The following is a 14,020-nucleotide window of genomic DNA, read 5'->3' as shown; positions in this document are numbered from 1 at the left end:
AGTAAAACAAATCATCTGAACTGCAGGACGATTTGGAGAACCTAGATCATCTGGTATACGTGGAAATAATTAAACATTATCCATATAGATACTATGAATCTGTTTGGACACATTTCTATACTACAGACTTTATCCCAGTCATGGTTGATCTAGTAGCATAAATCATCTGAACCAGAACGATTTGGAGAACCTAAAACATCTTGTATACATGACAATAGTTCATGCATGATCCACATAGACACTGTGCATCTGTCTGGAAATATTTCGATACTAAAGACATTGTCCCAATCTCGGCTGATCTAGTAGATCAAATTATATGAACTCCAGGACGATTTGAAGAACCTTGAACATCTGGATTACTCGGAAATAGATCATCACAGAGGCACTTTGAATCTGATTGGATATTTTTCGATACTACAGACATTATTGCAGTCTTGGTTGATCAAGTAGAACAAGTCAACTGATGTCCTGAACGATTTGGAAAACCTATAATTTCCGGTATACATAGTAATAAGACGTGTATGATCCACAAAGTCACATATATACGATTCGGTTATGATTTGACAACGAATAGTGCTAGGTACATATTAGAAAAAAAAAATAATGACATGTCTCACCATTGGACAGAACCAAAGGAATATCAATTAAATTGTGAAAGTACTTTAAAGAACACTAAGTTGAGAGCAGGCAAAAATCTAATAAGCTATAAGCAATAAGCTTGAAATGCCATGTAGTAGTATACAAATGCTATTTTTAGTCGATGAAAACAGTTTTTTTTTTGTCGCGAATTAGTAATTGAAGTCGCGGATTTCTTTTGAGAAATCGCGGATTTCGTGGGTCAAATTTAGAAAATCTTATAACAGCCCTGTACTTAGGACCTAATGCAATGTTCAGCTTGAAATACGAACAATCGTCGCCTACCTCGCATAACTCGTTCCATAAGAAACCTACAGGTATTTGTTTACGTTTGGAACCAATTTCATATCAGAATGATCAGTAGGCTGCTTTGACAGCACGTCCCCCCCAGTAGTTTTCAGAGAAATTTTGTTCGAGCCTCAACGTTTGTTCTCTGTGCCTCAACGTCTGATCTTTGTGCAGCTGCGTTGCTATTTTGTTTACTTATTGCTATATGGTTGGTTGTGTTATGAATGGTAAATCATTGAGGTGCGCTTTATGTAGTGAAAATGTGGCGTCTACGACTATAGCAGAACCAAAAAACTGACTCGAGAACAAAACAAAAATAAAACTAATTCTTTAAAACTATCGCACGCTGGGCCTGAGACTGATCAAAATTCGAACGGTCGATCGATTTTTCACCAGGGTGCTCAATTTGAAAAAAAATATGAATTTCGAATAGGCCACTCTTTAGTTCGATTCATGGTCCCTTCAATACTCTGTTGTGTACGTTTGTTTTGGTTCGTGATACTTAGTCTTTCTGTACACTGGAGTCGCTTTTTACGCGGGTGATACGTCCCGCGTAAAAAAAAACCGCGTAAAAAAAAACCGCGTAAATTCCGGAATCCGCGTAAAAAAAACCGCGTAAAAAAAGACCGTGTAAGAAAAAACCGCGTAAAAAGCGATATACCGCGTAAATTCTGAAATCCGCGTAAAAAAAAACCAAAATCCGCGTAAAAAAACCGCGTAAATTCCGGAATCCGCGTAAAAAAAAACCGCGTAAATTCCAAAATCCGCGTAAAAAAAAACCGCGTAAAAAAAAAACGTGTAAAAAAAAACCGCGTAAAAAGCGACTCCAGTGTATTTAAGTTGCGTTACAACCCACTGATCTTTTTGGTTCGGCGATAAAAACTTTGTCTATTTACCGTGTATCATTTGAAAAATGGAGAACAACTAGTTTTTCGCATCTGAATCGGATATTTTTGCGGTTTTATTCTGGAGTCTGCGCTATACTTGTGGACGCCATCGTGACCGTTAGCACCATCCAAGTGCAATTGTTTGTTTAGTTCAGAGTTTATCGTGTCGGCAGCTACGAAGGAAATCAAAAGCAGAAATGGAGAAAAAACAATGCGGCACCTGCGAATTGGATATCAATGATCTGGAGCCAGTACGTTGTGGTTTCTGTGAAGCTTTCTTCCACATTAGCCAGCAATGTTGTGGTATCAATTTGCGCGCTTGTAAAGACATCTTTGTGCAAGGAAAGGTGTTATTCATCTGTCTGCCATGCAGGAGCATACTGAGCAGAGCTGCCAGGTGGTTTTATAAAAAATCTGTATCCTCTCTATTAAAAAATCTGTATTTTCTGTATTGACGATTTTTTTCTTAATTAATCATGTTTTGTTGTTTTACAAATACAGTGCATACAAAATAACCATAAAAAGTGCTTAACCACCTATTCGGGCTATCGTACTTACCATACGGGATATAATTGCGCCATTTGTGATATCGTCCGTACTTATTTATAAGAGTGATATGAAGCCGTTTGAAAATGTATGGAGATTTTAGTTTTTATCCAGCTTTCCATGCTCGGTAATGGCGGCCTGTTGTATGAATAAATGTATCCTTCACTGTGCTTTTTGACACTAACTGGAGGGCGTATGTTGTTCAATTTTCTTCTGTTCCTGGGAGAGGGAAAGGGAAGGGGTTGAAATTCGAACATCCAGATAGTGTCAAAAAGCACAGTGAAGGATACATTTATTCATAAAAACAGGCCGCCATTACCGAGCATGGAAAGCTGGATTCATTATCTTCCTGATAAGCAGTTTTAAATGCAAAAAAGTGCACGAGTTCATTACTATTTGATATTTTTAATATAGATGAATACAATTAATTACATCATTTGTGTGGTAGTTACACCGAAAAGTCGAGAGATGTCGCCCCGCCAGTGCTGGTAAAATCATTTTTGCAGTATGGAGAATATCAGAAAATCCGCAATTTCTTACGAAATACATTTTCAATGCAAGTAAAATGTTTACGAGTACTTGTATTTGTACCATTTTAATGTGCTCGGGCACTTTTCTTGTATTTCACATACATGCTTATATTGGAAATATTCAATTAATACTGTAAATTCCCATACAACCTCAAATCGTTTACTACCAGCTCCATATGCATCCGAAAGCGGTTGGTCCTCTGGTTGTGAATGCTGTCAAAAACACCATAACATGATTAATTGTCGATGGAAATTTGATAGGTTCCCGAGCAGAGGGTGAGAACAAAATGAAAACAAGAATTATGTTGTTTTCATTATTCCTGATAACTCAAGTCGATTTTTGGACCACTCTAACTCAGGAAGGTGACCCTAAGAGCGAAATAAAAAAAATACCTGTCTAAAAAATTTCGATAAGGAACAAATATACAAGGTTTGAACAAAATCAACAAATGGAGTTGCTGTAGAGGGTTTTGCATAAATTCATGGTACCTATTTTATTTTAAAAACAATTTATTAACAGGAAAACTTCATACAATTCAAAACAGTATGTAAGACTGGATGTTTGTTTTAAGAAAATTAATAAAAGTTCTTCCAGCTTCGTGAGTTTTGGTAGAGTTTACTGGATTTATTAAAAGTCCGTAAAAATTATGTAAACTACATAAAACTTCATGAAATTATGTAACAGTCATGTAAATTGTGCAACAGTTAAAAAAAACAGTGCTGGATTTTTTTTTACTTCAAGAATTTTCTGGAAGTCTGCCAAAACTGTAGAAGCTCAGTAAGCTTTGTTAAATTCCAGGGAATTTCGTAGCTAATTATAAATACTAAAGGAGTTCAATATACTACATTGAAATTCCAGGATCTTACTGAAAGATTTGGGATCTTAATTTAACCTAGTCGTTAAAGAAATTTCGTAAAGAAGTCTCAAGATTTCTCTTAAAGCCTAGTGAAGAACTGTATAAACATGATTATGGTAATTGGAAGATGAAAATGATTTGGCACTTTATGAAAATTGTTAATTTTTCCGAATCTCAGATTTTTTTTGCTGGAAAATGCTATCTTCGCCACTTACTGAATACTCTGGTGATAATATCCTTTTGAAATATTTTTTATGTATAAATAAATGTCAAAAACTTACTTGGTTCACAACGATCATCAGAATCAGAGCCACTTGCTTCTGATGTTGACCCTGATTCAGCATCGGGAGAAATTTCTGAAAAAAATTAAAGTTAAAAGCCATGTCAATCGAAGCCAATGGATTCAAATAAAATAAATAACGCAACAAATTATGTTAACATTGAATTTGAGTTGAAGACAATGATCATTTTGTTTGAGGTTTCATGTAATGAAGTGTGGAGTACAGAGACCAGGCTTATCTAATGCCGTGAACGCTAATAGTTTATGAGCAGGGTGATTAATCAATGCGATAGCGTCTTCAGTCACCATTTTTCAGATGATAACGCAGACTTTATCACGTATTGATCAACGGCCCTATTTTCAAGAAATATTTAATATAACTAACCTTCCTCCGACGTCATCGAGCAAGTGGCAATATCCGGATCACATTGTTTCGATTTGGAAATTTCTGAAAAATAATTGTGAGCTTTAATACTATCTGATATTCAGACTGCATATGGAACGTACTAAGCAAACGCTAGGAAGTTTAAGAAAAAGTCACAATAATATAAATAAAGCTAACCTTGATCTGCTGACATCGTCTCCGAATTGCTAGCAACAACCGGATCATGTTTTGGCGTATTAGCACTGCTAATCACATCAAGAGAGCATTCTGCAAAATAAGAAAATCTATTTGAACCAATTGAAATTTACAGTCTGTAGTTGTAGTTGAAAATTGGGGTAACAGATTGATTTAACTTTTGACAGCTATAATAGGTACAACAAACTAACCTTGTTCCGGCGCTGCCGTCTTCCGTACGAAAAAGGAAGAAATTGGCTTGGAACTGGAACTGAAGGCCACGTTTGGCATTTTTTTCCTCGGCATTCTAAAAAATACAGCTTTCGATTTAATTTACACAGCACTTGCACTTTCGAGCGACCCAACAGAAATTTGAATGAAACGCGGGAAACGAAACGGAAAAGCTAATTGTAGCACGTCGAACTGCTTCCATACGCGAGCCGATTCATACAACGAAACTACCGTGACGGGCGTGACTGCGTTTTCCGCACCCCCCGAGTATCTAGACAGAAAACCTTAGTTTCACGTACCCACCTACAAATTGTAGATGTCTCCACCGTACGTAAACAATGGGGTCAGCCATCGTTGGTGGCACAACTTTTTTCACATCAGAAAACATGTTTTTGTTTCACTTCATGTGGACGTCGAAAGCAAGCCAAGAATAAATTTTGAGTGAGACGTATAACTGATGTTGCATTGTTTTCGGAATTTAATCGATTTTATGAAATCAAAATTCATTATTTGGCATGATGGGTTTTAATTCAAGTCTGGTCTGGTTAATTCCCCGAAGGCATCTGGGACATGCCCGGAACCGACCAATGTGGTCCGCGGCGCTCTAAATGGCCAACATTGATTTGGTTGTCATATTTTGAAGTAATTTGTTTTGTCACATGATAGGTTTTACTCTTTACCGGTCAAATTTAGTATCATGGCCCCGAAATATGTTCTTGACACAATTCCTGCACCAGTTGACCGTTGCTGAATCTGTTCAATAATGTTCTATGGGCGAGGCTATGGGAGCATGATACTTTTCATTTGGTGGTTGTTGCGTGCAATTCACATTAGTTATTACCGATAAATACGACTTAGTTCCAAAAATCCATGTTTATCGGATGCCCATATCTCCGGAAATAGTTGACCGATTCTAAATTTGATCAACAGCATTCAATGTGACCATAATACCTTTTATTTGCTGGTTGTTCCGTTTATTCGGTTATGTGGTTGCTGAAAAACAACACTTAGTTCCCGAATTCCGCGATTTTTGGGTCTTGTTCCGTCCATATCTCCGGTACCAGTTGATCGATTGAAAATCAATTAATTAACGCCACCATAAACAATAACCATACGAAGCGCCTAACCATAAATTCGGGTTATCATACCTACTTTATAGTGTTGGGAAAATATCAAAATATCAAATCTCACCAACGCCCAAGATCACGCTTGATTTCCGTACACAAAAATCAACAAGCAAACAACTGCAGTTGATTTTGCAAGCTGTGATATCACAGCTCGGAATATCAAGCTAACAAAACTCACCAACTGCAAATCTCACCAAACTGTGGTGAGATTGAGTTTAATAATTGTTGCTTTACACCCGAACGCAACCGAAACTTCCATAACGGCTTGCAGCAGTCCCTTCGCGTCTGCCATCGGTGAAGATTAAAAAGATATAGCAAACTATGCTTTCTCTTTCTAAGAAAACGATGTGCAATGGAATCATTTTTGTGTCGAGGAAACTCTCAGCTTGATGTTTGCACGTTGTGAATAGTCTCGCTATATCAAAGGAGCTTGTAAAATCAATATCAAGCATGATATTTTGTTCCAATATCACGCGTGATATTGCGAGCCCATGAGAGCGGAAAAATATCAATTGATTTCTGATTTTGCCAACACTGCTACTTTATGTGGTATGGTAGTACCATCTATGATGTCGTTAGTGTATGGTACCCGTTTATTAAGCCTTTAATAGAATGGCTGTTGCATTCAATTCGGTAGAGTGGTTGTCGAGAAATACGTTTAAGAAAAATGTGTTACGTGCTCTCACACACACATACACTGACAGACATTTCCAGATACCGTCAAGATGAGTCGATAGGAAGACTATTAGAAAAAATATCAATATTTTTACAAAAAAAAACTCAAGAACGTTTAAAAAAGAGTTGATCAAAAATAAGACCAATTGTAAATTTACTCCACCATTATTCGATTTGACAGAACCAGAGTACCAGAATTTTCGGGGTACATTGACATAACACTGGAGCTGTCAAATAGCTCCCGGGTTGGTTTTCCGTTGGAGGGAGTGAGAGAAGCATAAAAGAAACAGCAACGCCTCGAGCAGATCCCACTGCAAAAAATATGATTTTTAGCACAACAATTAATTTTGGAGAGAAGGGGGTACGCTGATAAAATCGAGCAAGTTATTTTGTTTTTATAAATCTTGATTTTTTTTTTCTCAAGCATTTTATAAAAATCTGTATAAATCTGTATTGTAATTTAAAAATCTGTGATAAATCTGTATTCTGTATCGGGTCTGTATTAAGATTAAAAAATCTGTATAATACAGATAAATCTGTATAAATGGCAGCGCTGATACTGAGCGGAAGAAGTATCCGCGCCTATGTAGCTGATCTGGACTCTTCCAAATCGACAAACACCAACAGCCTAGCTTCACAATTGCAGCAATTATCCGGCATGGTAGAGGTGTTGAGCAAGAAAGTTGACAACATTTCATCTGCACCGACACAAAACAATTGTCCTGCTGCCTCGCCTATGTTCACTGTATCAAATGAGAACAGGACACCAGTTTGGCCGAGAAAAGTGCAAAGCGTCGTCGCGATGATTATGATCAAACCACAGACAAACAGACATAACACATTGAGTATTTCTCACTGTAAAACACCGTCGCTAAATCATTACCGCCATCTGTTGAATACACTGTGGTGGGTAGTACGCTGAACAGATGGCGGTAGTGTGTAAACGTCAAACGCAAGGGAATTGACTATGCGCGCCACAGGTGGCGGTGCTACCAACTACGATACTTTTAAATTGACCGTTAAATGCTTGTTCGATGAACAACTTGCGAGTGTTATGTCTGTTTGTCTGTGATCAAACCATTCGACCAACTTTTTTTTTTTTTTTTTTAACTCTTTATTTGTTCCAAATTCAAAATAAATTACATTTCATTTTTAACCTAGGTGCTCCAGTTACTGCAGTAACGTTATGATATATATCTAAGTATTTTTACATTGTTCATGTCTTGGCAATTAAGTATTTTAAGCAGGTTGTTTAACCTGCATGTCAGTATAAAAATTGATATCTTAAAACTAAAAACTAAAACTAAATCTTATCTAAGTATAAAGGGAATTAATCGTTGCAATTGAGGATTGCAACGATTTTTGCCGGAAATTATTAATTATTTTGTTGGACATTTGTGCTAAAGTCTCAACATTCGAAATTCTATGTACTTCGGTAGTACTGTACCAGGGAGGCAACTTCAAAATCATCTTCAGAATTTTGTTCTGAATCCTTTGAAGTGCTTTTTTCCTGGTAGTGCAACAACTAGACCATATTGGCACAGCGTAAAGCATGACCGGTCTAAAAACTTGTTTAAATATTAGAAGTTTATTCGTCAGGCAAAGTTTGGATTTCCTGTTTATAAGAGGATACAAACATTTAATATATTTGTTACATTTAGCTTGAATGCCCTCAATGTGATCTTTAAAAGTTAATTTTTGATCAAGTATTAATCCAAGATATTTCACTTGGTTTGACCAGGAAATTGGAACTTCGTTCATAGTGACTATGTGACTACTATTAGGTTTCAAAAACGAAGCTCTAGGCTTGTGTGGAAATATTATAAGTTGAGTTTTGGAAGCGTTGGGAGAAATCTTCCATTTTTGTAAATAAGAAGAGAAAATATCTAAACTTTTCTGCAGTCTGCTGCAAATAACACGAAGACTTCTTCCTTTAGCGGAAATGCCTGTGTCATCAGCGAACAAAGATTTGTGGCAACCCTGAGGCAAATCAGGGAGGTCCGAAGTGAAAATGTTATACAATATAGGCCCAAGAATGCTACCCTGAGGAACTCCTGCACTAACAGGTAGTCGATTAGATTTGGAATTTTGATAATTTACCTGCAGAGTTCTGTCAGTTAAATAATTTTGAACTAATTTCATAATATAAAGTGGAAAATTAAACTTTTTCAATTTAGCAATCAAACCTTCATGCCAAACACTGTCGAATGCTTTTTCTATGTCTAGAAGAGCAACTCCAGTTGAGTGGCCTTCCGATTTGTTTGAACGAATTAAATTGGTAACTCTTAAGAGTTGATGAGTAGTTGAATGCCCATGGCGAAATCCAAACTGCTCATCTGCAAAAATTGAGTTCGTATTGATGTGAAGCATCATTCTATTCAAAATTATCTTTTCAAAAAGTTTACTTATTGAAGAAAGCAAACTTATTGGGCGGTAGCTAGAAGCTTCAGCTGGATTTTTATCCGGCTTCAAAATTGGAACAACTTTTGCATTTTTCCATTTATCAGGAAAGTATGCCAAATGGAAACATCTGTTAAATAATTTTACCAAGAAAGACAATGTACTCTCTGGGAGTTTTTTGATGAGGATATAGAAAATTCCATCATCACCTGGAGCTTTCATATTTTGAAACTTTTTAGTTATAGACCTTACTTCGTCCAAATCAGTCCCCCAGGAATCATCAAAAATATTTTCCCGAGAGAAAATATTCAGAAAATCCCGAGCAACCTGATTTCTAAATAGGACTAGTAAGACCCAAACTGAAATTATGGGAACTCTCGAATTGCTTAGCAAGTTTCTGAGCTTTTTCCAAATTTGTGATCAAAATTTTACCACCTTCTTTAAGCGCTGGAATAGGCTTTTGAGTTTTTTTCAAAAATTTTGTGAGTTTCCAAAAGGGTTTGGAACTCGGGTCTAATTTAGAAATATTATTTTCAAAAGTTTTGTTCCTCAGGGCAGAGAATCGCTTTTTAATTTGTTTTTGCAAATCCCGCCAGATAACCTTCATGGCAGGATCGCGTGTTCTTTGATATTGTCTACTACGGACATTTTTAAGACGGATCAAGAGCTGAAGATCATCGTCTATTATAATTGAATCGAATTTAATCTCGCATTTTGGTACTGCGGCAGCTCTTGCTTCAACTATAGAAGTAGTCAGAGATTCAAGAGCATAATTAATTTCATCTTTGGTTTGCAAAGGAATGTTTGGATCGAAGTTATATTCCATTAAATGTTCGATATTCCTCCCAATCAGCTCTATGGTAATTGAAAGTAGAGCTGTTGGGATTACAAATTATTTCTTGGGATATTTCAAAAGTTACTGGAAGGTGATCAGAACCGAAGTCAGCATGGGTAACCAGTTGGCTACAAAGTTGACATGAATCAGTTAAGACCAAATCAATAGTTGAGGGATTTCTTGCAGAAGAAAAGCATGTTGGGCTGTTTGGATATTGAATAGTGTAATAACCTGCAGAACAATCATCAAGCAGAATATTACCATTGGAATTGCTTTGAGCATTATTCCATGAGCGGGGTTTTGCATTAAAATCACAAATAATGAAGAATTTAGACCTATGACGGGTAAGTTTCTAGAGGTCACCCTTGAGAAAATTCTTTTTCTGGCCTACACATTGGAATGGCAAATAGGCAGCTATAAACGTAAGTTGTCCAAATTTTGTTTCAACAGAAACTCCCAAAGTTTCAAAAACTTTGGTTTCAAATGAAGAAAGAATTTTATGTTTGATTCGTCTATGAATAATGATGGCAACGCCACCACAGGGTCCATCAAGACGATCATTTCTATAAATCAAGTAATTTGCGTCCTTCTTAACCTTATGGTCAGGTTTAAGGAACGTTTCAGTTATAACGGCAATATGCACGTTATGAACTCGCAAAAAGTTAAATAGCTCGTCTTCATTATCTTTAAGAGATCGAGCATTCCAATTTACAATATTTAATGCTTTAAAATCCATTACTGAATTTTAAAGTCATGACAATATTATTTGCAAATTTTACTCCAGTTTGAATAGCATCAAACATGGAGTTAGAGCATATCAGAAATCATGTCAATTAATGATTTCTGTAAAAATTCCATTTTAGGGGCAGTAATGCTTCCTAAGTCAAAATTGTCAAAATTTCCGTTAGAATTACTTTGGTTAGTATTTTGATTTCTACCCGCTGCAATAGCAGCATAGGTAGCTCCATTAACTCGCTGAACATTGTTAGCAGCGAGGGGAGTAGGTACAGATGAAAAATTTGAAGCAGGGGTGATATTTGTACCTACGGGTACGAATGTAGAATTTGTTCCTCACTGACCGTTGTTAACAGCAGAGGAATTTGTACCTGGTCGGAAACGTGGAGCGTTTCTTACCTGTCGGTTAGAACGAGATTGTAGGATCGCTTTGCGAGTCTTACATTCCCAAAAATTGGATTTGTGGTTTTCACCACAATTTGAACATTTAAATTTCTTAGGATCTTCCTTCACAGGACAGTCGTCCTTTGCGTGAGAGGAATCACCACAATTCATGCATTTAGCTGGCATGTAGCAATTTTTAGTTCCGTGACCCCATCCCTGGCACTTCCGGCACTGAGTGAGGTTTTGGAAATTTCCTCCAGTCTTCCTGAAGTGTTCCCACTTCACTCGGACATGGAGCATAAGGCTAGCTTTTTCTAAGGCCTTAAGGTTGTTTAGTTCACTAGACTTGAAGTGAACTAAATTAAATCATTAGAAATCCCGTTGCGCGAATCGCCAGGACGGGATTTTATTTTCATTTTGATTACTTGGAGTGGCACAACTCCAAGTAATTTTGCCAGTTCATCTTTGATCTGATCCAGGGATTCACCACTGGGCAGTCCTTTCATGACAACCTTGAACACACGTTCAGTTTTGGTGTCGTAAGTAAAAAAATTGTGCTTCTTCTCAGTAAGATACTTGAGAAGACATTTAAATCCGTCCAAGGTTTCAGCCAATACACGGCGACGTCCAATTTGTAGAGAAAACTTAACTTTCACGAAGTTCAAAAGTTCCATGCGAAGAAGGGGAATCTTTTCCTTCTTGGCATTAAGCCGGGAAAGTTTACTAGAATTTTTCTTGGATGATGGATCATTCTCATCATCCGTGAGCAAATCAAATTGATTACTCAAATTAATTTCTTCAGAAGGGAGGTCAAGAGTTTGCCCCTTTCTTTTGCGTTTAGGCGCCATGGCGGCAGTAAATTTTTATCCAAATCGACTTCCAAGCAGATTACTATAAGAATCTGAAGGATCGTAGAGGAATTTTCCAAATCGATACCCAAGAAGGATTACCTCGGGTAGGGTCCAAACAAGGATCGAAGAGGAATAAAGTTGAACAAGGTAGAAATTTTACAGGTTGAGCACTGAAAAGTGCTGTTTAAATTTGTTGTAGCTTTAGGTAGTAGTAACACTTCCTTCAGCAAAAAGCAAATAGATCCGCACGGCAAGAGAGCACGATGCGGACTGACCATTCGACCAACTGCGAACAAAGGCACAAAGGCGATGAATTTTGAGGACCTTTCCGTTCCTTTCATCACACCTGCCGCTCCGACACCAGTATTCTGGCTTTATCTGTCTGGATTTCAACCTAAGATCACCGATGAAGATGTTAAACAAATTGTTTCCCGTTGTTTGGATTCAAACGAATCAATGAATGTCATTCGACTCGTGCCGAAAGGGAAAGATGTTTCGAACATGACTTTCGGGTCATTTAAAATTGGTCTCGACCCAACTCTAAAAGCGCAAGCCCTCAATGCAGAAAATTGGCCCAACGGTTTGATGTTTAGGGAGTTTATGGATATTCCAAAAAACCTGACACGTCGAATGTACACCACATCCAGGGAGTTCCCTTTCGTACCCCCCAGGACAGTCCAGCAACGACGATGCAAATGTAATGCGGTGTTATGTGGACGGTGGGAGCCCGCAGGATCCTGCCAGAGGCGAGTATTTTGACAAGTTTGAACTTCCTACACTCATTGATTGTACGTTGCAGCGCAATGACCGTCGCGATAATGATGATATCTGGATATATTACTGGAGAACGAAAATAGATGACCTAATTCTAGCGGCAACCGATTGCAACTTCGATGTGATCATCATGACCGAGACTGGATTGGACAACTGCATCACGACGCTACAACTATTTGGTTCAGGCTTTAATGTTTTTCGTTGTGATCGGAGCCCTGCTAATAGTAGGAAATCCCGATTCGGTGGTGTTTTGATCGCTATTGCGCAGCGATATGACAGCCGTGTTGTACAAACCGTGAGTGGCAAAAGTTTGGAACAAATATGTGTTTTGTCGACGATCAAAGGCAGAAAGGTTTTACTGTGTGCAATCTATATTCCACCGGACAATAGCCAAGATGTAATTCTAATCAATTACCACGTTTCCTCCCTTAATGAGCTTTGTGGAAAGTATTCGACTGGTGACGCTCTCCTGGTTTGTGGTGATTATAATCAACCACGCATGCGCTGGTGTTCAATTGACAACGTCATCCAATGTGATGCTTCACCACTACCGCTGTCCAGTAGCACTCTTTTGGATGGTATGGATTATTTGTGCCTTGGCCAAAGGAATCTTGTGCGCAATCCGCTCGATCACATTCTCGATCTGGTTTTTTGTTTGCCTGATTGTGAGGCTAATGTGAATAGCTGCTCAGCTCCGTTACTACCCGTTGACTCTCACCACCCCCCGCTTGAGATCTCTCTACCAGCGCTTGTGGTGTGTGACGAACCTATTGAAAGACATGAGGAGCGACCTCTAAACTTTCGAATGATTGATTTTGCGGCCCTTTCGAACTTTTTGCTAAACGTTGACTGGAATGCGATATCTACTATCATAGATGTCGATGAAATGGCGGAAATGTTTTGTTCCATTTTGAACGATTGGCTTGTTTCGAATGTTCCACGAATTCGGCCGTCAGTTTCGCCTGCCTGGAGTACTCTCCGTTTACGGGATTTAAAACGCACTCGCAATGCTTGTCAACGGAAACTACGTCGTCAACGAACGCCTGGCAACAAACGAAGTTTTCAACAAGCCAGCAATGCGTACCGGTTTTTGAATGCCACTCTCTACAAATCTTACGTACTGCGTGTGCAAATTGGTCTGAGAATGAATCCACGTGGTTTTTGGCGCTTTGTTAACTCCAAACGGAAAAGTGCAGTGATCCCAACGAATGTCTACCTGAACGAAACGACTGCAGCGTCAGCTACAGAGTCATGCCAGTTGTTCGCCAAGCATTTTGCATCCGTATTCGCGACGAATCGCGCCTCAAACTTGGAAATCGATGAAGCCACCAGTGATGTTCCGCTGATTTTGTTGAGTTTGGACTATTTGCTGTAAATCCAGAAATAGTTTCATTGGCTGCAAATAAACTGAAACGTTCGTTTGTC

Source organism: Ochlerotatus camptorhynchus, unplaced genomic scaffold, assembly GCF_037179485.1.
Source record: "Ochlerotatus camptorhynchus isolate MF236.1 unplaced genomic scaffold, CSIRO-AGI_Acam_v1.1 ptg000157l, whole genome shotgun sequence".
NCBI classification, from domain to species: domain Eukaryota; kingdom Metazoa; phylum Arthropoda; class Insecta; order Diptera; family Culicidae; genus Ochlerotatus; species Ochlerotatus camptorhynchus.
This window is presented reverse-complemented; position numbering follows the sequence as displayed.